This window comes from Talpa occidentalis, unplaced genomic scaffold, assembly GCF_014898055.3.
Source record: "Talpa occidentalis isolate TD23 unplaced genomic scaffold, MPIMG_talOcc4v2.1 talOcc4.6, whole genome shotgun sequence".
In the NCBI taxonomy this organism is placed as follows: domain Eukaryota; kingdom Metazoa; phylum Chordata; class Mammalia; order Eulipotyphla; family Talpidae; genus Talpa; species Talpa occidentalis.
This window is the reverse complement of record NW_023604972.1, coordinates 88,708,743-88,735,028: the sequence shown is the minus strand read 5'-3', so window position 1 is coordinate 88,735,028 and position 26,286 is coordinate 88,708,743. Positions and strand designations below refer to the sequence as shown.

At 39.3% G+C, this 26,286-nt stretch overlaps 1 long non-coding RNA gene across 4 annotated transcripts; it reads left to right on the top strand.

The window, feature by feature from the left end:
• Positions 1–280: 280 nt before the first annotated feature.
• Positions 281–24,515, top strand: LOC119260848 (uncharacterized). Of its 4 annotated transcripts, none has more exons than XR_008549303.1 (4): positions 281–405; positions 7,020–7,139; positions 10,366–10,513; positions 24,405–24,515. It is a non-coding gene; the product is annotated as an uncharacterized LOC119260848 (long non-coding RNA). The 4 variants fall into 4 exon arrangements; XR_005128835.2 differs by lacking the exon at positions 281–405 and adding an exon at positions 1,873–2,066; XR_008549304.1 differs by lacking the exon at positions 281–405 and adding an exon at positions 1,873–2,066 and having other exon boundaries at positions 24,327–24,515.
• The last annotated feature ends 1,771 nt before the right edge of the window (positions 24,516–26,286 follow it).

The following is a 26,286-nucleotide window of genomic DNA, read 5'->3' as shown; positions in this document are numbered from 1 at the left end:
ATTGAAAGGCAAATCTTATTTGTGTTTTTTTTATTTTTTTTTTTGCTTTCAGCCACTAGGGAAAAGGTGATGTTTTACAAATATATCTCCACACCCTTTTATATGTCTGTAAAGCTTTAGAGTATAGAAAATGAGAGCTAAAGATGTTCCACCTTGCATACTAAATAATGAAACTGCCACTTGAGAATGCAAACTAAGCTCTACCAAAAACACCCTTTTCCCACCCATGGAAGTTAGAAGGGAGAGAAGGACAATAAGAGAAATCTAGAACCCTCAAGTCGCTTATCAGCAGTAGACCGGGCTCCAGTGAAGATATTATGGTTCTTCTGGAAGGCATTCTCCCCTCTTCACCCAAGTACCCCAAACCTCAAAGCATGATGCTTGGACTACCAAATTACCTCCATGGTGTGTATTCATACTATGTAATGCTATAGCACAGAGGAGTGAAAAGAATGAACTAGAGCTGTATATATCCACAGGTACAAATCTTTGAAACAACACTAAGAAAAAGGCAGACACAGAACAACACAGACAATATAGCGCTGATATTACAAAATGAGTAAATTAAACCCGTAATGTGGGAAATACATATATAGGTGGCAATAGAAACGAAACAAAACTTAGGATAGTGAACAAGGAAGATGGGATTGGGGAACATGTCCAGTGATATTTATAAAGTTCTTAAAGTTTATAAATTGACCAGTAAGTACATCGGTGTTATTATTATGTTTTAAATGTAGAACAATAATCCCAAGGAACCAAATCTAAATGAAAAAATAAATGTAAATGTAAAGTTAAGTTACATGGATATGAACTGAGCTTGTTGAATTTCAGGAAATAAGAATTATCACAAAAAGGAAATCATCAACATTCTCTATAGAGACTTCATTAAGGAAAGAAATTGGTTGAGGGTAGTTTGCTCTAGAAACTACTTTTTTGTTGAAGCTGCATCAGTGCTGTTATACTTCTGACCAAAATGGTTGTCTTCAATAATTGAAAGTCAGTGTGACCTAAGTGCCAAAGGAGCTGGGTTAATTGTCCTGAATATAGTTAACAAAACCTTAATGATATAACAAGCATTGACTATATATGAGATTTACACATTCATAAGGAAAATGAGTTCTGGGTGGGAGACAAGCAGGGAGTAGCAGTCAGGAAAACCTAAATAGTCAAAATGTGAGAGGGTAAAATAGCAAGGAAGTAATTCTTCTCTAGAGATAAGAGAAATAGGGAAAATACCACAGACTATCACTATGTTACAAGAAAGAAGAGTAAATTCAACACAAAGGATCATTTGGGTAGATTTACTTTCCCCAAGATTTAATTAAGGTGGAGCATGTAGTTTAAGAGTGGACATATCTTTGGACAGCTTCACTTCCAAAAGCCACGGCATACTTAGCTAGTTTCCCAGGAAAGAGCGTATATACTGCTTTCTGGATATCTTCAGGGGTGAGGGTACAACGGTTTCTGAAATACATCATGTTGCAGGCTTCCTTAGAAATGCGCTCAAAGATGCCATTGATGAGGGTGTTCATGATGTCCAAGGTTTGGAAAGATATGCCGCTCTGGGGAACCACTTCCTTGAGGACTCTGTTTACATACAGTGAGTAGTTTCTATGGCCAAACTTGGTGCTGAGATATGATTTCTTTCTGGTGATTCGAATTGGATGTCCTCTGATGCACCTGGTGTTTCTGGTGATGAATCGGGCCATTGTAGATGTTGTCCTCATTATGGTCCCTGATGGTGAGGAGACGGGCCTACAAGTTGGGGGAGACGCCCTTATTTATACTGGGCTGACACAATCAGACTTCTGGAGCTTCTCTTTGATTGGAGGTTGCTCTACCTATGTCACAATCAGCTAGCAACAGCACTGATTTGTTGTCAAAAGGAAATCTTGTTCCTGGCCAACATAAAGCTTTTTCAAGGAGATAGAGCTGCAGAAGGATTGATATAGACTTCAGGACAGCAAAGAACACTCTAGTTTTTTTTCTATTTTATTTCTTAGAAATTTGTAGGCATAATAATAACATATTTTCAAAATTGTACAAACTCATGAAATTGAGAGGTAAGAAACTGAAAAGTATCATGAGCCTTTCATTGTGGGGGGAGGGAGAACCTGTGTATACAAGTATTCATAAATTCACTCTATAAGCAAATGAAAAAGTGATTACAAATCTTAAAATGATTATTTGAATGATAGAAATAAATATGTATAGCTAATAGCTAATCTATTTTCTAAAGTTGGGCCATCACTTTAAAAATGAATCCTAATTGGGGCCTCCCTTGTGGCGCAAGGGGGAGGAGTTTGGTACCTGCCAGGGAGCTAACACACATGGTGCAGCAGATCTCTTCTGTCTCCCACACAGTGTATTTCAGTCAGTCCGCCTGTTCTGCTCCCCGCTATGTCTCTCTCCGGTGATTCCTCTCAGGCTCCTGCACCTCTGGCCTACACCCCAGTTCTTGTATGCATAAATAAATAAATTTTAAAAAACATGAATCCTAATTTTTTTCTAGGCCCAAGGAATAGATTCGTGCATTTCCCCAGGCTCTTACTTTATGTTTGATCACAGTGTGATTGAGACTGGGTGGTATAGTTTGGGGGTGACAAATGCTTATTTTCTTTCATTTTGAGGGTTGGACAAAGGGCATCATCATGACTCTCAGTGATTATAATAACTGTGGCAGAAGTGACAAAACAGAAAACATGCCCAACAGGTGTGAGTGTACTCTGGGAACAGTTTTGCCGTCAGTGCAATAGGAACAGTTCTATTGCTGCTGTAACAAAATCACCACACATTTATTGGCTTAAAACAATGAAATCTATTATACAATTCTGAATGGGTCTGACTGGGCTAAAATCAAGTTGTCAACAGGATTGTAATTCTTTTGGAAGCTCTAGGGAAGAGCCCATCCCCTTGTTGTTGCCAGCTTCGAGAGCCTGCCTATGTTCCTTAGCTTTTCCTCTATCTTCAAAACCAGCAATTGTTGGTCAAGTCTTTCTTATGCTACACCCAACACTGAGTTTCCTGCTTCCCTCCTTTACTTAAAGCACTCTTGGAGGCCACTGTGCCTACCTGGGTGATCCAAGATAATTTCTACATCTCAAAATCCTTCATCATATCTGCAAATTCCATTCTGCTATGGAAGGTACATAGCACAGATTCCTGGGTTTGGGTTTGCCTGTCTTTTAGCAGGGACATTATCCTTCCCATCAAAACCACTGAGGGTAGTATATGGGATTGTCAGGGAAGATTTGGGTCACAGATGGTTTAGAATCTGGAGATAAGTAACACTGTCGTATATGACCGTAGCATATTTTAAAAATGCTTTCATATATGGGCTAACTTTCCTGTAATTATTTTTTTTCTAAAAATGGAGAGTGTCTTGGATTTTTACTTTCTGTACTGTATCTTTACATCCCCAAATATGCTAAAAAAGCCAATTTTATGCTTGGAGACTGGAGGATGACAGTAGAAGAGAGTTTTCTTTCCTCCTTTCATTCTCATATTCCTTCTCTAGCCTCTTCTGCTTTGCTTACAGTACTTATTCAATGCCAACCATATGCCAGACATTGGCTAAGTTGCATTGTGGAGACACAGCAATGAAGAAGACATAATTCCTATTCACAACTCAAAGTTTATTGAGGTAGATAGACATGGAAGTAATCAGCTACTATGCACAGGGCCATGATGGCTATGGCAGGGTATAGCACTCAGTCAGGGTAGTACCAAGATCACCCAGCTGCCGAGGCAGACTTTTAGAAGGTTCTAGGAGGTGATGTTTTAGTTGGACCTAAAAGGATATAGAAGTTACTCAGGCACACAGGGTGATGGTAGAGCACAGGAGAGAAGGATGTGTAAATAAGGTGCCTCCAGGGAGAGAGATGCTTTTTTTGTCTTTTGGGTGCCCTGAGTTTGACTCCTTTTCTTGTCAGGTGGAGAATATGTAATCTTCAGTGAGTGGCAAAGGAAGTGTGTTTGCCAGGGGAGAACCCGGTTTTCAGTTAAGGCAGGGGTTCTCAAGCTTGGATACCCAGTGAAGTCACCTAAAGAGATTGAAACAAGCAAACAAGCCAAGCATGCCAGGCTCAACCCCAGAATAAGTGAGTCAGATTCTGCAGGGGCAAGACTTTAAGTTTCCCATGAGCTTTTAGTGTGTACCCGGGTTTGAGGATCACTGGTTGAACTAAGATAGAACAAAATATTTTAGGGGAATATTGGGGCCTTTTAAAAAACAATGTTGGAATGGGAGTAGAAAGGGAAGAGTTAAGAGGGAGGGAGAGTAAGAAGGGGGTTAGGAGCAGGAAAGAATGGCGAGGTGACTGGATGAGGGAGGGATAGAGGAAGAGGAGCCCGTCATGGAATTCCAGGTCAGAGACAGGGAGACATGCAGACCTAGATGTAAAGTTGTTTCTGTGCATTGAGGTTGCAGCTAACTTTGCCCAAAACCCTGAGTGTTTGGACAAAAAAGAAAATTTAGAATTTAGAAGGGTTTGAGGCACTCACTTTGTTAGGGGGAAAAGATGTCCTGAGTTAATTCCATACATGCTTTGTGGACTCCACCCCCACTCCAGACCAAAGCCATCAAGATACTGGAAATGACAAATCCCATCACCACCAAAGGGAGGGTTGCTGGGACCTGAGGGCGCAGTTAAGCTGCTAAGGTTGGTATAAAACCAGACATGTGGGCCTTCGGTCATGCTCTCTCTTGCCCTCCTGGTTCTTGGCTCTCTGCCAGCTCTCAAGTGCCATTGGGATTCCAGGTGGGTGAAATGGGTAGGACACATTTAAGACTTTTTTTCCCCTCTTTTCTCCCTGAGTTGTACATTTTCTCATTTCCCCTTCCCTTGTAAATAAACCTTTTATTAACCTTTTGTTTGTGCCTGCAGTAGAGTATTAATAAGTCCCTTTTGAGTGCGCGGGTTGGGACCCACAGTCAGGCAACCCGTTGTATATCGGGGTTGCCCTGTAACAACTTTTGCACTCACTCATGTACTCACTCACACTTTCCATGTTCTCCCTTCCTGACTGTTGACTGTTCTCTGGCTTACCTCATTTCTTATTGACTTTATCCTACCTCTGCTATGTCCTGAGCTTGACACTCCTCACCTCCCCAGGACAGCGTGCTCTCTGTCCTACAGCTGTTACCTGTGTGTTGTGTTGCTGCTAATCTGAAAGCCAGGTCATTGTCCTCAGGTGATAATTAGATTAGCTTTGTGCAGATTAAGAACCTAAAAAAGGAATTAACCTTGAAAGTAAGTAGAAGGTTGTCAATTTCTGATGAGGTTCCTGGTGGATCTGCTGCTTTTAGAAGAAAACAGAAAATGTACTGGAGTAAGAGAGAAGAAAAATTTTAATCTTGTTTTGAGCTCTGGTTCACATATTTTAGTAAAACACCAATTAATCATGAAGTAACCCTCCCTGAATCAACAGATTTATCTTGGTAAAATGGATTTTCTTTTTACTATAATGAGTGCCCTTGCTAAGCACATCAGATAGGAATAAAAGTTGCCCTATGGGTCACATGGCTGGGAAGTTGTGGAGCCTGCAGGTAAATAGAGGCCCATTAGACATCCAAGCTGGAGCTCTTAACCACTATTCACATGTTTATCACTAGGTAGCCCAGAGGGGGTATGTCCTAAGCAAGAGGGAAAGAATGAATAACAACAGAGTGACATGAAATCAAGTTATGTTCAAGAATGAGGTGTAACTGGTTTGCTCCAGTAGACAGACACTCAAAGAGCTGAGAGAGATGGTTGCAAAGGACAGGGAGCTTAATTTATAAAATGTCTTAACAATGTAATCTAAAGTATTAAAACTATTTTATAAGTAACTGAGAATTTGAAGCATGTAAATGATTGGCTCAAAGTAATGTTTAGAGAGAACCATCTTGGTGTGGGTAGAAGAGGGATTAGAATAAGAAGGAAGAATAAAAAGTCCAGCAATGTCGATGTTCAGTGGCTCAAGGATGGGACAATACAAGTCTGAACTGGGGGTGTTGTAGAGCAACCCCGATACAAAATGGGGTGCCTGACTGTGGGTCCTCCCCCGTGTGCTTAAAAGGACTTATCAATGCTCTACTGCAGGCACACGCGAAAGGTTAATAAAAGGTTTATTAACAAGGGAAGGGGAAATGAGGAAATGTACAGCTCAGGGGGAAAAGTGGGAGACAAAGTTTTAAATGACTCCTACCCAATCCGCCGATCAGGAATCCCAAAATGGCGCTCTGAGAGCTGGCTGCGAGCCAGGAGCCGTGAAGCCAGGAGGGGAGTGATAGCGAGCCCCCCCAAGGCCCACGTGTTTGGTTTTTATATCCAACCTGGCTGCCCAACTCCACCCTCAGGTCCCGGCCACCCTCCCTTTGGTGGTGACGGGATTTGTCTTTCCCAATGTCCTGATGGTTTTAGTCTGGAGTGGGGGTGGGGTCCACAAAGCCTGTATGGGATTAGCTCAGGACACCATTTCCCCCTAACAGGGGTAGTGCGAATGGAAAGAAGAAATCATTCTGGAAAAAAGAATTGAGGGCCTCCCTGGTGGCGCAGCGGTTGAGCGCTGGGTTGCGAAGTTCCTCGCGATCTCTGCGGTGCCGGTTTGATCCCCGGCTGCTCCCCGGCCACAGGAGGAGGGTCCCACATGGCGCGCAGACCTCTCCTGCCGCCTGCTGCTCCCCTCAACAGTGTACTTCGGTCCTTCTGCCTGCTCTGCTCCCCGCTCTGGCTCGGTGAATTCTCTCACCCTCCCGCGCTTCTGACTGTACCTAGTGCATGTATAAACAAATAAACAAACAAATAAATAAATAAAAATACATGCCTCTTTTAAAAAAAAAAAAGAATTGATAAGATCTGATGATGAATTTACTACTGGGCAAAACAAAAGGAAGGGTTTAATTCAATCCTAACTTTTATCAAGCACTGTGGGGTCGAGGCACTGTGCCAAGAGCATCCCAGTGTTAACTCAGGTGGTTCTCCCAACAGCCCTGTGATATAGGTACTGTCATTATCAACATCTCCTTTACACAGGTGAGGAAACTAAGACAGAAAAGTCAAGTAACTGCCCTCTCAGATCACATGGCTGGTTAGTAGCAGAGCTGGGATTCCAACATAAGCACATATCTGCAGACCCAGGCTCCTCACTCTCAGGTATGATGCTTTTCTCAGGATTCCATGTATGTATCATGCTGTACCTGTTATGTGTGTGTCTGACCAATGCACTTTGTGTGACCTTAACAAGAGTCCAAGAAAGGAGGCAGCATCATGTGCACTTCCTGGCTCACAATTGTAAATTTCACCACTGCCAACAAGTGGAAAACCAAGACTTGAACCCAGATGTTCTGACTCTATCACCAATACCATGGTGATATTTACCATGGGTAAACAAAGGCCCAATACCATGGGTAAAGCCTCATGCTCTAGATTACTGGGAGGAAAGAAGGAAAATTCCTTAACCAAAACAGTACAGTTGGAGCAATGGAGAAGATGTGATTTTATGGTTTAGGATGAAAAATCTGATTTTAAGCCCCCTAAAAGAGTTGCTTTTCTCATTTTCTATTAAGCAAAACCCTTAAGCCTGTGGGGAGTGTGTGTGTGTACATATACACATATAAAAAGGAATCATAGGTCTCCCCGGTGGCGCAGCAGTTGAGCGCTGGGTTGCGAAGCTGCCCACAGCCTCTGCAGCACCAGTTCAATCCCTGGCTGCTGGGGGAGGGTCCCACATGGCACGCAGATCTCTCCTGCTGCACCCGCTGCTCCCCTCAGCAGTGTACTTCAGTCTGCCTGCTTTGCTCCCCACTCTGGCGCTGGTGAATTCTCTCACCCGCCGGCACTTCTGACTGTACCCAGTGCTTGTATAAATAAATTAATAAATCTTAAAAAAATAAAAATAAAAAGGAATCATTTCTTCCCTCCATAAGGGAGAGATAGTCATCATATAGCTTTACATTCTAGACAGCTCAGAGAGAAAAAAACACATCTTTATCGAGAGGGAAAAGGTGATTGATTCTAAATTAGGAAAAAGGGATTTAAAGAAGGAAGCCCATGCTCAGAATCCTAATAAGATTATAAAAACACATCTCTCCAGCTGTCCCTCAATGCCCTTTTAAGCTGGTTTATACATGAAAATCCACAGAAAGACAAGTATCTTAAATATCATAGAATTAGAGCTGATAAGCATAGTAAGATAATTGTGTTTGTTGCAAAACGGCTAAAGCAGAAACCAGGAGTTACCTAGTATCTCTCTTAAAATATAATACATCAAACAGTTTCCCATTCCAAGTGATAAAATCTTGCTTTGGTTCCAAAGGGAAAAATATTTGGTATTTTTGAATTTAATTGAATTCAAATATATAAGTACAGTATCTCTCTAAGGCCCAATAAAAGAATACAAGTCTTTCAGCAGCTCAGACTGAAGACATTCGCAAAACTCGTTTTCAGTGTTCTTGCTGCTGATTTTTATTTTAGCACCAGCTTCTGATGTAACAGTCTCTCTCTGGGCAAGGCTGTGGCACTACAGATCTGTTAGAAGAATGATGGAATAAGTGGGCTAGCTTGCTTAAAATTGTGCTGGAGACTACCCTCTGAAGATGTGATCTCTGTTCTTTGTCTTCTGAATCAACATATATGCTTGGCATGTGCAGAGTACTTCTACTTTCCAAAGTATTTGGAATTTATGACTTAAAAGAATGCTACCATACCCAGTAGTAGACTTGGTCAGCTTCCCTGATGAGGTCCCATTCTCCTCTCTCTTGGACAATAATGGGTTGTTGGGGCCTCCCTGGTAGTGCAAAGGTTTAAGTCTCAGCACTATGAAGCTATCCGCAGACACTGTAGCACAAGTTCGATCCTGGCCAGGGAGCTAACTCACATGGTGCAGCAGACCTCTCCTGTCTCACCCACTACTCCCCTCAGCAAGGTATTTCAGTCAATCTGTCTGTTCTGCTCCCCTCTCTGTCTCTGGTGAATCCTCTTACCCCCCCCCACCCCCCCGCACCTCTGGGCCATACCCCAGTTCTTGTATGCATAAATAAACAAATCTTTAAAAAAAATGGTTTATTTTCTCACCAGGTGGGGTTTAGAGCACATTACTTACAGGGGTGTGTCTAGAAGCACAGAATGTTGTTATCAAGTATCTTTGACCAATGAAACACCTTGGCAGCACATATGATCTTCCTGCTATACAGAGGAGTTAAGTTGTGATATAATTGAACTAATACCATGGTTCTCTAATAGTGCTTCTAATAGAGCCTGCTCAGCTATGTCTTGCCTTTATGGCATTTTATCTTCATTGTTGAGAAATCATCACCCTGAGGAAGTTGAGACCATAAAACATTAAGAATTTTAAGCATGATCTTCAATTATCTTAAAAACTTCTGGTTATAAGCTGGGTGGCCCACAAATTACAGATGAAATTTAACTTGGAGAAATGATTCCCCGCACTTCAAGGATGCATGCCCAGCAGTATGGAGAAATAGTTTAGAATTAGTTTCTTTCCACTAGTTATTCTACTGAACTCAAGTATATACCCATCTCTGTAGCCTTCGTGGACTTGGTATTAGAGTCTTTCTCAAGTTATTGAAGTTCTTGCAAATCCGTGATGTGCACTCTAAGATATACCTATTCAAGGAAATTGGTCAGTTCTTTTATTCTATTTTATTTTCACATTCTTTCTACAACCATGGGTCTAGGAATGGGATTCAAATAGGCCTGGACAGTGGGAGCACTGCAGAGCTAGTATGGATTGTGCACTATGACATACATTTTCATATTGCTTGAAGCAAATGAAATGTGATTATTCTCCCCCCTTTTCCAGCCAAAATTCTACTTATTATCAGCTTCTCCAAACCCTAAAATTGTAACCATAAATAAGCAGGACTGTTAAAACCTAGCTGTTTTCAGTAGAAGTAAAAGAATATATTTTTAAGAATTTGGGTTAGGAAAAAGTGTTACAATCAAGATGAAAAAGTACAAGTCATAAAAGTTTGACCTTTTTGCCTATGTGAGACTTAAGACAACTCTATAAAAAGTAAATACATTTAAATAACAAGCCACAGACTGGGAGAAGATGTGTATAAAATATATACTCATCTAGAATAAGTATTCAGAATATGTAAAGATCTCCTAGAAATCAATTTTAAAAATAACAGTCTCTTGGGAAACTGGGCAAATTATGTGATCAGGCATTTCACATGAGGAACTGCCAAAAGGTAATATCAAAGATGGTCAACCTCAAAATAGGAAAATGCATGTTAAAACCACAGAAATCATTTCACACCAACTGGATTCATAAAAATGAATTATCCTGCTAGCACTAAATATTGACAGCAATATAAATTAATTGCTTTTATTACTATTGTTTTTTCTACTACAGGGAAGAGTGTCAATTACTAGGATCACCTTGGACACCAACTTTTTTGGAGCAGTTCCTGTTTGTGTGAATGGTAGTCGGCATTCTCAGACATAGTAACCACAGGAATGAGTTCACACCAGCTTTTTTCGAGGAAAATTCACCAAAATTGGTGAGTAATTCATGTAAACACAATAGGAACAAATTACTGAGTACTTGCTATGCATTAAATGCTTCACTTTTTCATGTTAACCTCTCAACAGCTCTAGGCAGAAGGTATTATGATCCTTGAATTAGTGATTTCATAGTTATCCCTATAATTATGCTCAATCAACTTGCATCTTAATCTATTCTCGAAAGAAATAAAAGTAGAGTGGTGCTCCAGATTTTCTATTAGAAGGTGCCCAGAAGTTCAGACTACATGGGAGTGAGCTGGCCATGTGAATGGCATCTATGTGGTAGCTTGGTGGGGAGGAAAAGAGATTAAGAATGGCCAAGCTATATATATCCTGAAATGTGATCTTGGGTAGAATTTTCTACCGTTGGGGCTAATACTGGGTAGTACATTCATATGTATCTTATTTTTTAAAGAATATGTTTAATTTAAGGTACATTTGGGAAAAAAATGTGACAGTACATAAAGCAACAATTTTCAAATGTTATTATTTAGGATCAGTGTGTGCAAAAAGCCAAAGGTAATTTGCTTAAAAGCAGTGTAAAGACAAATATTAAATAATGACATGCTATGAAAAGCTGATATGCAGATATTACAAAATCTTGATAGGTAAACTACTGGCCTTTGCATAACAAGGCTATTGCCTGACCTGCATATGGAGCTGGGGTCAGAAGAAAGTGCTGTTTACCCATTTCGGGAAGAGCCCTCTCTCACCTTCTAGGATGTCAGGAATCTTCTTATGTCTGTCTTCTTATGTCTGGAGTGTGTAGACACTCCAGATTGGAGCATTTGAGAATGCAATAAAGTTGAATCTGAGTCAGACAACAGGACCCTGATATGTCAGTTCTCCCCTGTCAGTACTGGCAATCGTAAGAGCTCAGAATTAGTGAACTCTCTGCCTTGTGAATTTTTTTTAAAAAGATTTATTTATTTATTTATAAAAGCAGTGGGTACAGTCAGAAGCGCGGGAGGGTGAGAGGATTCACCAGAGTGGGGAACAGAACAGGCAGACTGACGAAATACACTGCAGAGGGGAGCAGCGGCCACAACAGGGGAGGTCTGCACGCCATGTGGGACTGTCGTCCGGCGGCTGGGGATTAAACCGGCGCTGCAGAGGCTGCGGGCAGCTGGGCAGCTTTGCAGCCCAGCGCTCAACCGCTGCGCCACCCGGGGAGGCCCTGCCTTGTGAATTTTTTATAGGAGAAAGTCAAGGGGTCAAATCAACCATGCTCTGTGGAAGGGGCAGGAAACAATCTGTTTCTCCTTTGATGTTGCTGAGATTTCTATGACCCTGATTTTATTTCATTGTAGTAGTTGTTTTCACTTCTGAGAGGTGAAGGCTGTTCAGGGACTGTTCATCAAATATGAGCTGTGTGCCAGGCACAGTGCTGTCCAAGGACACAGAGAGAAATGTCAGGCGCTGATCTTGAAGATCTAGAGGGAACATTTTTAAGGAGAACTCGAGATGCATGGACTAAATTTAAGAAGCTAAACAAGACCAGGTAAACCCAGAAAATAACAAAAATCCCTGTATGTTATACTATGAAGAAGGAATTCAACTGGTGAAAACTGAACCCAGAATCACTGTTGCATATGGATGAATGTGTCCTTGAAAGTTCAGGTCTCCAGGTCTGTCCTTAAGTCACTACCAAAGGTATTATTTCCTAATACCTTCAGAGATAGGGTTTCCACATTTTTCTCACAACACTTATACCCAGGATCTTTTCTAATGTCTATCCTAAATCCCTCCTATTCAAAGTTAAGCCCACCTTCTTTTGGAGAAAGCGGTCTGCTATTCCAATTGTGAATGATTGCAAAGAACAATGACTGCCTACTCTGACTCCAAATCTATATTCCATTCCAAAGTCCACTATTCTCAGGTCCTCTGTTCATGAATTCTATCATCCTGTTTTTCCTTCTGTATATCCTCCCCCCATTAGCTACAGCCCCATTAGCTATAGCCCCATTAGCTACAGAGCACCTTTACTGCTTCCTTCTAATTGTATAAACATCAGTTTCTTTTTAGCTCATTGTCCCTTCTGTCATGTTTCAAATGTCTAACGTCTCACATTCTCCCTTATTGTTTTTATTTCTTCAATGTTTCCTTCTCAAATTCTAAATTTTAATTTTGCTTAGAATGCAAGTCTTTCTCCCTTTTGTGATGTTTCAGTTATATTCGGATTTCACTTGCTTCTCAGGTAATCAGTGTTGGCCTTTCATTCCATGCTTCAGCACATGATGAAGCATATTCATTTCTCACTGCCTCTAATGAGTCTTAGGACAGGGGTCTTTATTTCATGGAAATCTACAGAGGTGGGGATGGAGTGAGAAGAACAGGAAAATGCATTCATTGGGGCTCCCCCTGTGCTCGGAACACGTACGGGCAGTTAGTCGGAGACACTTCCTAAGGAGGTCTCTTTCTGTTTCTTCCCTCTGGTCTGGAACATGACTGAGGTTACCTTTGGCATGTATGCACCTGGGTAAGGTGAGGGTTTGATGGCTTTTGAGGACTGGAGTCACACCATTCAGTGTGTGATAATCTAATGAAGAAAATGATCCCGCTACTATTTTCAGTGTTTTTCTGGATTATAGTTTCTAGGACCTGGATCTTTAGGGGTGCATTAATGTTGTCGCTACCAGGGAGGGAGCAGATGGAAAATAAATATGCTCAAGGGCTCAAAGGCTATTACTGGTGCTAGGAGGAGGTAGTTAGGCAACAGGAAGTAAATACAGCAAAACAGCAGGAAAAAGATATTTATTTACCTTCGGTCCCTTCAGCAATATAAGTCAGGAGCTAGGAGCTTCTACATGGGGTGGCCTTAGCAGGTGCCTTCTAGAACCTTCTAGTCATACAGGAATGAACTCTGGGCAGCTGTATCTTCCAGACTTGAAAATGAGTTTTTCTCAATCTCAAGAGTTACACAAAGCAGAGCTGGTGGGGGATGGCAGCTGGAGATCAGTGATATGTGAATAGTTCTTTACAAAGTGATTTCCTTGTCCATCATTGGAAGGAAAGTTCGTCACAATTGCATTATGGATGAAGGACATATATCACTAATATTGCTACACAGAGGAAAAAACAGGTTCAAGGAGCTTAAATAAATTGCTTAAAGTCATGCCCTCAGTTTTAATGTTATCCCATGCTTTCCAGGGAACAAGACATTGAGGGCAGGACTGAATCCTAGTGACAGCTTCTAAGCAGTATTAATTTGATCTCTACTCACCAACTTTTGAGAATTTCAGGAATCTTAAAATTCAGGGGTTACTGTCGTCATTGTGATGATGATGATGATGATGATGATCACATAGCTACCATCGTTTAAGCATTTACCATATGCTTTTTAGACCTCTACCAATCCTAACACCAGCAATGATGCATATATTTTTTAAAGATTTATTTGTACAAGAACCGGGAGACAGGCCAGATGAGCGGGAGGTGAGAAGATTCACCAGAGACAGAGCGGGGAATAGGACAGGCCGGCTGACCAAATACTGCTGAAGGGAGCAGAGGGTGAGACAGGGAGATCTGCTGCGCCAGGTGAGATTCTCGCTGTCCGGCTGGGATCAAACCCACGCTGTAGAAGCTGCGGACAGCTTCACAGCATGGCGCTCAACCGCCTGCGCCACCAGGGAGGCCTAGCAATGATATTATTATCCCTATTTAACAGGTGTAAAAAATGAGGTCCAGGGAGATTTAGTAATTTGTCCATGATAACACTCCTAGTAAGTGGCTGATGCACGATTATAACAAAATATATTTCATTCCAAAGCCACATATTTGCATCAGGAAAAATTCAGGGGCTAACTTTAGTCTCCAGGGATGTCCCTTGTGTTCGTAAACACAGCCTTATTGGCTGTAACAGCATTTCTCCTCTCAAGGTCTCGGCCCCAGGGGGCTGCTCTGATTCTTGGTCTAGTCTGTTGTGGGTCTCTTTCCACGCTGGCTTTGGCTGCTTCATTCCTTGTTTACCATGCACTCCAGTAGTCACCCCAGTGAGGGGGACCCAGTGTGAACTATTCTTCAAGCAGCATGACTTGGGACTCCAGTTTCTTACAGAGATTTCAGCAATACAGCTCTTTATCTCTCTTCCAAGGAAGTTGGGCGTGAATCCAGAGGGGAAGGACCAAAGGATTGATTAGCATGCCCTTTGTTCTTCAAAATTGTTTTTCTCTTTAACAGCTGCTTCTTATCTTTACACAAATCACGTTGCCCCTCACATCTCCCACCTCTTAGCACACTCCTTGCCTATCTCATGAATAGGGCGCAGTGAGCTTGTCAGACATGGCTCAGTGGCCTGAACCTTCTAGACTTAATGCACCCTTAAGTCCCTTAAATTTGAAGCCCCATTATCCCCATTTTTGCAATTACTGCTTGTTATTTATATATTGGAGCCACTCCCAATAAACTGTGTTTCTGAGATTTTTGGCAACTCTTCATCGCATCCACACATAGAGCAAAATGTTTGATATGTATTTATTACATGAAAAATTAATGAATATAGGTAAATAAAACTAAGTGGCTTCTAGTTACTGCTGATTTTAGATTAGATCCTTAAATAAGCCCACTTCATTTGTGCCTCAGGATATTTGTATTTGTTTACACTCCCAGGAATTTTCTTCTCTAGAGTTCTGCATGACTTCCTTCATTCAAATTCATTATAACCTCCCCGAGAGGTTTTCCCTTAAAATTTCTTCTAAAATATAACCCCCTGAAGTCCTCAGACTCTTTACTCTGATTTAGGTTTTTCAATAGAACTGTTTCGTGTTTGTTTATTATCTTTTTACCCACTAAGTTTCATGAAGGTTGTTTTGTTTCCCACACTATCTCCAGAGACTTGAATTGTCGTTGGTAGATAGCTGATAGTAGGAGCTCAATAAATATTGGCTGAATAAATGAATTAAACTGAGACTGGCTCTCTAAAAGGGGTGCATGCCCACCTGCAGGGCTTCCTTGGTCTTTGTAATGCACTATTTTAGTGAAGACATTCAGATTCAACAGTCTGGTAACATATAAAATGTTGACACCTCAAATAAGTTAATTGTTTATTGATCTCGTCTTGTTGCTTTGAAAATGTGCATTTAGATCTATAAAACTCTTAGTTCAGAGTCCATTATTTTCTGGTGTTTATAGCTGGACAGCCTCATGATCAATGACAACTTTATCTGGCATTATAGAGGAAAAAGTAGAATTACATGTAGTGTAAATTTATTTTTAAATAACCTTATACTAAAAAAACTATTTTGTTGATATTAAAATATTTAACAGGCTTTTTTTTTTGATCTTTGCTTCTGGTCATGGAGTAATAATGATTAGATTTACCCTCTTGTCTGAAGTAAGGTGGTAAGTAGCACAAAATACATGAAGCAGAACAAAATATAAGAAACATTGCTTTTCAAGATACTGAACATGAGATAATGAAAAACCATGATCTTTGAGAGATGATAAACAAAATGGAATGATATAATTGCCCCAACTTGTTTTGATATAGTTTCTAAGGTGTGGAGAAGAGACGGGAGCCCAGGACAGAGTTCAGTAGACTTGTGTTTAGGAGCTGACATTGGAAGTCCAGTAGGTCAAATGGTCTAGAGTTCACAGGACTGACAACATACCAGAAAAGAGAAAGATCTACAGAGTGAATTTCGGATATCAATATAGGGTCCCCTTGAGTATTCATCTCATGCCTATGTAAAAACCAACTGAAGAGGAGGAAGGAACCACTCAAAATAATTAGTGGGAGCAATTTCTCAGGTTCACATAGCACGAGGAATAGTGCCTGTTCCCACCAGCAGAGTGGAAAAAGTCACAATACATGGGACATCAAATGAAGTACTCAGAAGCATTTCCTCTTAGTAGCAGAAGAAAATTAAGTTTTGTTCTAAATGCTTTTTTAGTTCTGCCTAGTAAAATTTAAAAGCAGATATGACATTTTTAAAGCAATTTGGCTATGTTCCAAAACAAAGTTCAACATAAGGCAAATGTCTGGCATCCAGCAAAAAGTTAACAGCAGAGAAACAGGGAAATACAGCCTATCATAATCTAAAAAATTAATCAATGGAAATTGATTAAAAAGTGATACAAATGCTAGAATTATTAGACAAGGACATTAAAATAGCAATAACTATATGCTATGCATATTAAGTAGAGACATGAAAGATATAAAAAAGACCCATTGAAGTTCTAGATAAAAAGCATACTAGGTTGCAGCTAAAGCAGATTAGACATTTAGAAGAAAAGACTAGTGAACTTGAAGACATAATCAAAACTATCCAGAAACAGAGGAAAAAGAATAAACGGACAAATCCATAGTTATAATTAGAAGGTATAGTAGCTATCTCTCAAAAACTGCTGGAACATACAGACCAAAATAGTCAAAATACAGAAGACTTAAGCAAGCCTACCAACCAACTTGGCCTAGTTGATATTTAAGGGGCTTCACTTAATAACATCAAAATACACAATTTTTTTAAGAGTACACAGAACATTTAACAAGACAAACCATATTTTGGACCATATAACAAATTTCAACATATTTAAAAAAAATTAAGTCATACAAAGTATGATCTCTGACCATAAGTGCTTTTAATTAGAAATCAACAGAATTATATCTGTAAAATCTCCAAACAATTGGAAAATAATGAAACACAATTCTTACTAACTTACAGGCCTGAGAGAAAATTAGAAAGTATTTTGAACTAAGTGTATGAAACACAATATATCAATATTTATGGGATACAGTGCAAACACGATTTACAGGGAAATTTATAGCACTAAATAACTATGTTAGAACAGAATAAAAGTCTCAAATCAATGACCCTAGCTTCTATTTTAAGAAATTCATAAAAGATTAAATACAACCCAAAATTGGTAGAATAAGGAGTCAATGGTGATCAAACTACAATTCGATGATATAGAAGGTAGAACAACAGAGGAAAAACTAACAAAACCAAAAACTGATTGAAATCAATAAAATTGATAACCCTTTAGTGAGACTGAGCAACACTGAGAGGAGATATCATCACAGACTGTAGACACAGTAAAAGATAATAAAGGAATACCAGGGATATATTTTTTCCAATAAAAGTCAGTAACTTAGATGAAAAGGACAAAATCCTTGAAAAGCAAATTACCAAAGCTCACATAAAAAGAAACAGGTAACCTAAATCTATATCCCTGTAACTAATAAACATGAATTTGTTGCAAATACATCCTATGAAGAAAAATACAGGTCCAGATAACTTTCCTCGTAAATTCTAACAAAACCTTAAGACAGAAAACACCAGTTATACACAAACTCTTCGAGAAAATTATGAAGGAGAGAGAACATGTTCTGACTTGTTCCATGAGGACAGTATTCTACCATACCAAAACCTGACAAAAACATTTTAAGAATAAAATGTCACAAACCTGAGTAGACTGGCTCCTGGACAAAATTCTAATAGTGGCCTTTCAGGCCTGATCAAGAAACTTACAATAGCTTTGTCTAACAGGCCTCATGGGGAAGCTGCCATCTCCACACTGGACTAGCACTGCTATCTCTGAGATGAGTTGCAAACAAGGACTAGAGCTCCCCCGACTGGCCAAGCTATTATGCATGGCTGTGTTCCTAGCCCAGGCGCTAGTGTGCTTCCTTTTGGGGCCTCTTTACTGGGGGGTCTTTGGCCAATGCCCTCTTCTGCCACCCCTGCCAACACCTCCTTTCTTATTAGGATGGGGAGAGGAAGAGGGAGGATTTGACATTCTTCCCTACTCTGACTCAGTACTTAGTCCTTTCCCACTCCTGGCTAATTCCCTTCTCTCTCAGCTTCACTCTTTGGGTCTATAAAATGTCAGTCTTTTGCATATGACCCCCTCAGCAATGAGACAGTTTTCCCAGTCTCTGCCGATACCTCTCATCTTCAGTGGGCACCAATCCTGGGGAGAAAATGGAATATTGAGGGAGCTGGCATTTTCTCCTGTCCAGCCTTTGCTTATACCATCGTGGTGACTATGGGCTTGACTGTCACTTTCACTTTGACCTTAATTGACTGATCTGACACCTGGCAGCTAAGCTTCCTCCAGCAGAGGTCAGCTGTGACAAAAACATTATCTTTCATGAGCATAACAAATTATCAACAGAATTTTAGCAAGTTAAGCCCAGATATAGTAAGATTATAGATGATGTCAAGTAAGACTTATCCGGGAATGCAAATATTTAATAGACTTAAAAATAACAAACATATGATTATTTCAAAAGATGTAGAAAAAGCATTTGAAAAAAATTCAGTATCTATTCCTGACTAAAACAAAATTCTTAGCAAATTAGAAATTGAAGGGAAATTTTCTCATCTCTTGAAGTGTATTATGAACAACATACAGCCACATTATCCTAAAAGACAAAATGATTTCTTTCTAATATTAGAAACAAAACAAGGTTGTTTGTTATCAACTTCTAATCACTTGGATGTTCTAGTCAGTGCAATAAGGCAAGAAAAAGAAATAAAAGGCACCTAGAATAGAAAAGAAGTAAGAACTGAAACTAAAAATCTTTTAAAAGAAAACATGGGAGAAAAATATCTCTGGCCTTAAATTAGTCAAAGATTTCTTATGTGTAACTTCAAAAACATCCACAAAAGAACAAATTGAATTGGATTTCATCAAAGTCAACAACTTATGTTCTTCAAAGATGATGTTAAGAGAAATGAATAGATGAGCCATAGAGTGAGAGGAAAATATTAGCAAATGACATATCTGATAAAGGATTTGCATTGCGAATTTATAAAGATCTTTCAAAAGTTAATAAAAATCCAATTAAAAATGGGGAAAAGATTTGGAAAGATATTTCACCAAAAACAATAGAAGGATGGCAAATAAGCACATGATAATACATTCTACATCAATAGCTATGAGGAAAATACGAATTAAAGTTATATGGAGATACCACTGCACACTTATTATTAGCATAGCATGCAGAAAATAAAAATGATTGTCTTTCTTGTGTGTTGGTGTGGCTGTGGAGCAACCTGAACTCTCAATCACTGTTGTAGAAATGTAAAATGGGACAGTGACATTGGAAAGTAGTTTAGCAGTTCTTAAAATGTTAAACATATACCTGCTGCATGATGCACTCATTCCAATCCTTGGTATAAATGCAAAAGAAATGAAAGTATGTGTCTATACAAAGACTTACACTCAACTATTCCTAAGAGTTTGGCTTTTAATAGCCCCAAACTGGAAATAACTCAAATATCCATTAGTGGGTGAACAGATAAAGTGTGGTATATTCATAGAGTGGGATTCTATCCCTCGACTTCAAAGAATAAAACTATTGCTATACACAACAATTTACAGAAATTTCAAAATAATAATGCAGAGAGAAAGTCAAACAAAAAAGGGTACCAATGTATTAATCCACTTGTGTATGACTGTGGAAAATGCAAACTAATCTACGGTGATAGAAAGTCGATCTGTAGTTGCCTCAGGATCATGGAGGCAGTGGGATGCAGGAGGCACTCTGAAGGTGCATGAGGACCCTTTCAGAGGGAAAGTGTTTATTATCTTAACAACACTTGTGTGTCAGTCTTTGTCTTCACCATGTATATGTAAATCAAAACTCCCCAAAGTGCACACTTTAAATATGTCTATTTTATCATATGTTAATTATACCCTCAATAAAACTGTTTAAATATATAACAATGTTTTCACAGAAAAACTTCCAGGAAAGAATTTCCTTTATCTTACTTCTTTAAAGGAACTAATTGAACATGATTTAATAGCTTCTGAGTGACTCCAGGGTCATCATTATGAATATGTATTATTAGTTTCAAAAATGGACTTCAGACAAATATAAGTGATCGAGTTTACACCTGGGATTTTGGTCTGCTTTTCAAGTTCTTGGATCCCTCTCTGCTGTCAGCTTTCATGGCTTCCCGCCAATAGCATGTCCTTCCTAATCTCAAACTTTATTTCATACACCCTTTACCACAAGTATTTTCCCAACTCTTCAACAAAATGGTGCTCATAGGCCATTCCCACACATGCTCTCATTTTTGACTTCCCAGTACTACCCAGAATGAGAAGATCTCATTCACTCTACTTCCTTGGGCTACACCCATACTCTCTCCTTCATTTTTAAGATCCTAGCTGGTGAAACGTTTATTGCCTTTCAAAGGCTTAGCCTGTAGCAACCATGGTTTAGTACACGAATAAATTAAAAAAAAAAAGATTAACTCTGTAGTCTCAAATACACTATCTTCTTTTTCTTCTCTATATTTGAGCTGCTGATGTTTCAATGCTGCTTTTTAAGAGTGCTGCTCTGCGGGATCTCATTGTTGCTCATGGTGATGAGGACATTACAGACCAGGGCTCTCAGGTGTTAGTGATACCATGGTGTGAGCATCCAAGTCAGAGAGATGAAAGGAACAGCCTTGTGATTGCTGTGGGAAAATGGCAGAAGATTTGTGTTGTTTCAGCTCTAGGCATAAGAAAATTGGAATAATTTTTACTTGCCAAGCAGAGAGCTAGACATTTTCAATTTGCTTTTCTTCTCTTTATTATCCTAAAATTTTTAAGTTATTTCTGGTCATTTTATCATTTATTTTGAATGCAGAAAGGCTTTCTCTGCAGGTTTGCTGACAGCTTCTCATTGAACTTTTCTGGGAAACATGTTAATGGCATATTTAATATTGGTATAAACCATTGATTTGGGTTTGTGATATTTTCTGGATCAATGTATCCTAAATAAAATATAAAAACACTAAAATATAACCTCAGAACTGAATATTTAAATAGTAATGAATGAGAGCATAATCCAATTATTTCTACTCCTGGTGTACACAGAACGTAGAAATTTAAATCTGTTGGATCATTTCTTGTTTTAAGAAATGTTTCTCTTTCAAGAAAGTTCATTTCTTGATTTTAAGAAGTGTTATGTTTAAAGAAAATTTCTTTAATGAACAAATAGAGAACATAAAGCCATCTGAAAAATTGCTAAAAATAGCCATAAAATGTGTGACATATGAATGTAAAAATCATTTGTTGGCATCTGCCTTGAATGTTTTTCTTTAGGATCAATTGTCTTAATATAGATGAATTTGGTATTGCCGATGTTCTAGTAAAAATGTTGAAATAATAACCCTCTGAGGTTGATAACTTAATCTTCTTTTGCATTGTTGAAAATTATCATCCTGCTATTGTATTCACTAACTTAAGAAGTGTCCTTTGACATGTAAAATTTTAGCTCTCACCTCCATGGTTAGAGTCTATTTTCTGTTTTGTGATACTGTGGCTTGTTTTTTTTTAAGATTTATCTATCTATCTATCTATCTATCTATCTATCTATCTATCTATCTATCTATCTATCTATTTATACAAGCACTGGGTACAGTCAGAAGCGTGGGAGGGTAAGAGAATTCACCAGAGCCAGAGTGGGGAGCAGAGCAGGGAGAAGGACCGAAGTACACTGCTGAGGGGAGCAGCGGGCGGCAGGAGAGGTCTGTGGGACCCTCCTCCGGTGGCTGGAGAGCAGCCGGGGATTGAACTGGTGCTGCAGAGGCTGCGGGCAGCTTTGCAACCCAGCGCTCAACAGCTGCGCCACCGGGGAGGCCCATGTTTTGTGATACTGTGTTTGACTGAAAACACAGTAGGAGTGCAGGAGTGATGGTGTGTCAGTTCTGAGCCTAGATCTCATGTCTCTTGTTCCTTAGCCATTGCTTTGAGAATATGCCTAGGCCAGTCTGCTGACAGGAGGAAAAGCATGAAGGACACACAGAGAGAGAAGAGTATTCAAGTTGAGTCCAGCCTACATCAATCGACCCCTGGCCAACTTGGAGATATGCAAGTTAAATAAATGTCTGTTGTTTTATGCTACTGAGATTTGATGGTTCTTTGTTATACAGCATTATTGTAGCAACAGCTAACTGTTACATCCACAGATAGAACGTAAATACCAAAAACAGTTATCAGCAGTGAGTATTCCAAACATTTGTAGTAAAATGACATATATACAAGGTTTTGCTTGTGTGTTAAGATCCTAGATTAGAAACAATCCTGGTATCAGATTTCAAACTATACTACAAAGCCATAATAATCAAAACTGCATGGTACTGTAACCAGAACAGACACACGGACCAATGGAACCATATAGAAAACCCAGAAATAAACCCACAGATTTATGGTCAACTAATCTTTGACAAAGGAGCAAAGAATATGCAATGGAGCAAAGAAAGTTTGTTCAATAAATAGTGCTGGGAAAACTGGGTTGCTCCTTGCAAAAGAATGAAACTTGACTACCTCACACCATGCACAAAAACCAACTCAAAATGGATTAAAGAACTAGACATAAAATATATAGGAGGAAATATGGGTGAAACACCACATGACATGCACCTCAAAGACATCTTTACAGACACATCACCCAAAGCAGTGACAGTGAAGGCAAAGATAAACAGCTGGGGCTATATCAAATTAAAGAGATTCTGAACAGCAAAAGAGACAATAACCAAAACAAAGAGAAACCCCATCGACTGGGAGAAAATTTTTGCACACAACACTAATGATAAAGGACTGACCACAAAAATCTACGAAGAGCTGATGAGACTCAACAAAAACAAAGAAAATGGGCCTCCCCGGTGGCGCAGCGGTTGAGCGCTGGGTTGCGAAGCTGCCCACAGCCTCTGCAGCGCCGGTTCGATCCCTGGCTGCTCCCCGGCGGCCACCGGAGGAGGGTCCCACATGGCGCGCAGACCTCTCCTGCTGCCCGCTGCTCCCCTCCGCAGTGTACTTCGGTCCTTCTGCTTGCTCTGCTCCCTGCTCTGGCTCTGGTGAATTCTCTCCCCTCCCGCGCTTCTGACTATACCCAGTGCTTGTATAAATATAAATAAATAAATAAATAAATCTTTAAAAAAAAAAAAAAAAAGAAAATAATCCAGTCAAAAAATGGGCAGAAGAGCTAGAAAGAAACTTCTCCAAAGAGGAAATACAAATGGCCAACAGGCATATGAAAAAATGTTCAACATCACTTGCAAATCAAAACTACCATGAGATACCATCTCACACCAGTGAGAATGGCACATATTAAAAAAACTAGCAACAACAAATGTTGGCGAGGATGTGGAGAAAAAGGAACTCTCCTGCACTGTTGGTGGGAGTACAAACTGGTCCAACCACTATGGAAAGCTGTGTGGAGATTCCTCAACCTACTAAAGACAGAGCTTCTATATGATCCAGCAATTCCACTCCGAGGTATTTACCCAAAGACACAGAAACATCAATTCCAAAGAGCACCTGCACCCCTATGTTTATAGCAGCACTATTTACAATAGCTAAGCTTTGGAAACAACCCAAATGCCCAAAAATAGATGACTGGATCAAGAAGATGTGGTACATATACACCATGGACTATTTCTCAGCATTCAAAAAAGATAAACACATGCAATTTGCAGCAACATGGATGGCGCTGGAAGGGATCATACTCAGCGAAATAAGCCAGAAAGAAAAAGAAAAATACCGGATGGTCTCACTCATAGCAGGAATCTAGAAAACTAACTAAGGGACCAGGAAAATGAATAACTATAAGAAAGAAAAAATGAAAATCAACAAACAACTATGAACCAGAGACACACTATGGGGGTGGGGCGGGGAAAGGAGGGGTTGGGGTCAAAATACGGGGGTTGCAATTGTATGGGGAATATAAAAATAAAATTAAAAAAAGAAACAATCCTGGTATCAATTTCTTCGAGATACAGAAATTAATCAAACAACTTATATTAAATAAAATGGAAAGCATAAAATTTGGGTTGTGACCTGTAACAATGTTCATTATTTATTCTACAGGTGTTTGTTGAGTGAGTAAATGAAGAAGGAGCGGAGTTCTTTTCCTTCCTTAGTTATCTTTATTTTTCCTCTTAACAGTTTACTACTATAAAGGCAACATTTGAAGAAGAGTCTTCAAGCAATCAATATAGCAGTCGGCAATTCAATAAATCATTGGTCTAGGTTTGTGGTTATCAACTGGGGGTGATTTTGCCTTCAGGGGTTATTTGACAATGTCTGAAGACATTTTTGGTTGTCATGACTGATGGGTAACATGATAATGACATCAGGTATGTGGAAACTAAGGGTACTAACAAACATTCTACAATGCACAGGATAGACTTATTTAACACAAATAGTGTTTGTGTGGTCTTTGTTTTTTGTTTTCTTTTGTCTTGCAGGGTCCTCAATCTCTCTTCTACATTTCTGTCTGCCTCTACTTTTCTAACCTCTCTTCCCTTAACCTTTCCAGAACTGCTCTTTTGAATCTCATGTCTCATTTAGTTGCTTCCCTGTAGTCAATACTCTTATCTATCAGAACTCTCTTTCAGTATTTTGACACTTAAGGTGAACTTTCTTTTTCTGGGAGCTATTTTGGCTTAATTCCCTCTTAATACTTTCATGCAGATTTTCTGGAAATCTTCCCCTATGTTTCTGCAAAGGCTTGTGGTAGGATATCCAGATTTAGTGCTGCTGTAAGTTGATGTGTTTATGGATCCTTCCCAAATTCTTAGACTAAAGAAATACCAAAGCCTATATTATATGGAATTTGAAAGTATTTTGATGTGAAAACATTTTGAAGCCAAAACATGGATTCCATGACTGAATCAAAATTTATTAAACAGAGGTTGAGATCTGTATTAATAAGACATTCACCCCTTTTTATGAAGGCATTTGAGTTCATCTGCAACTTGTACCAACTAGTTAACAACTAATTAAAAGTATTTAAAGACTAGTAAATGATTGTGATTTATGCACTCAATCAGAAGTAGAAATTATATTTTGATTCATATTCCAGCTCCAATTGTTTGATGATGATGCCTGGAATATGGTGTTAAGAAGGATTCAGAAATCAAATTTGAACTCAGCTGGAAAGAATATATTGATACACACACACACACACACACACACACACACACACATGATGGTTAGAAGTGGGTGGAGCTATTGTGAATGCAATGCATTTGATATACATTCTGTTTTGATCATCATTACCTAGCATGGTGTTCGGTACATGACACAGCTTGGACACAGAAGTTATACAGCCTGGGTTTAATTGGCTCTGTCACTGTATTAGTCTGTTTGGGCTTTTATGACAAAATATCACCAACTGAGTAGTTTATAAACAACAGAAACTTATTTCTAAGAGTTGTGGAGGCTGGAAAGTCCAAAATCAAGATACCATCAGGGCTATGTTCTAGGTTCATAGGCTGGACCTACTAGAGACATCCTCCATGGTAGAAGGAGTTAGGACACTATCTGAGATTTCTTTTAAAAGTTACTAATTGCATTCTGGGGGCTACCTATATGTCCTAAGTGCTCCCAAATACCATCATGTTTGGGAATTAGAATTTCAACATGAAATTGGGAGTGGGGGGAGACGCAAACATTCAGACCATAGGCTCACTTACCAGTTTTATAAACTTGGATAAGTTATTTAGCCTCTTAATATTTTACTTTCTGTACCTATGAAATGGGGCTAATAATAGTTTCTATGTATAAAATTGTAAAAACTAAAGTCTAATATGTAAAGTGCTGAGAATAGTTCCTGGATAATGATAGGCATTACATATTATCCTTCATATTAGTTATTGTATTATAATAAATAACAATATAATATTTTGGTATTAGCATTATAGAGGCTAAATAAATGTCTGAATATATTTAGCTATTTTACAATGTTCCTTTTGCACACAGAAAATTATGCTAGTGTTTTGAGTCCATAAACCATGCTTTTGGGAAGCTAGTTTTACTTAAGAGA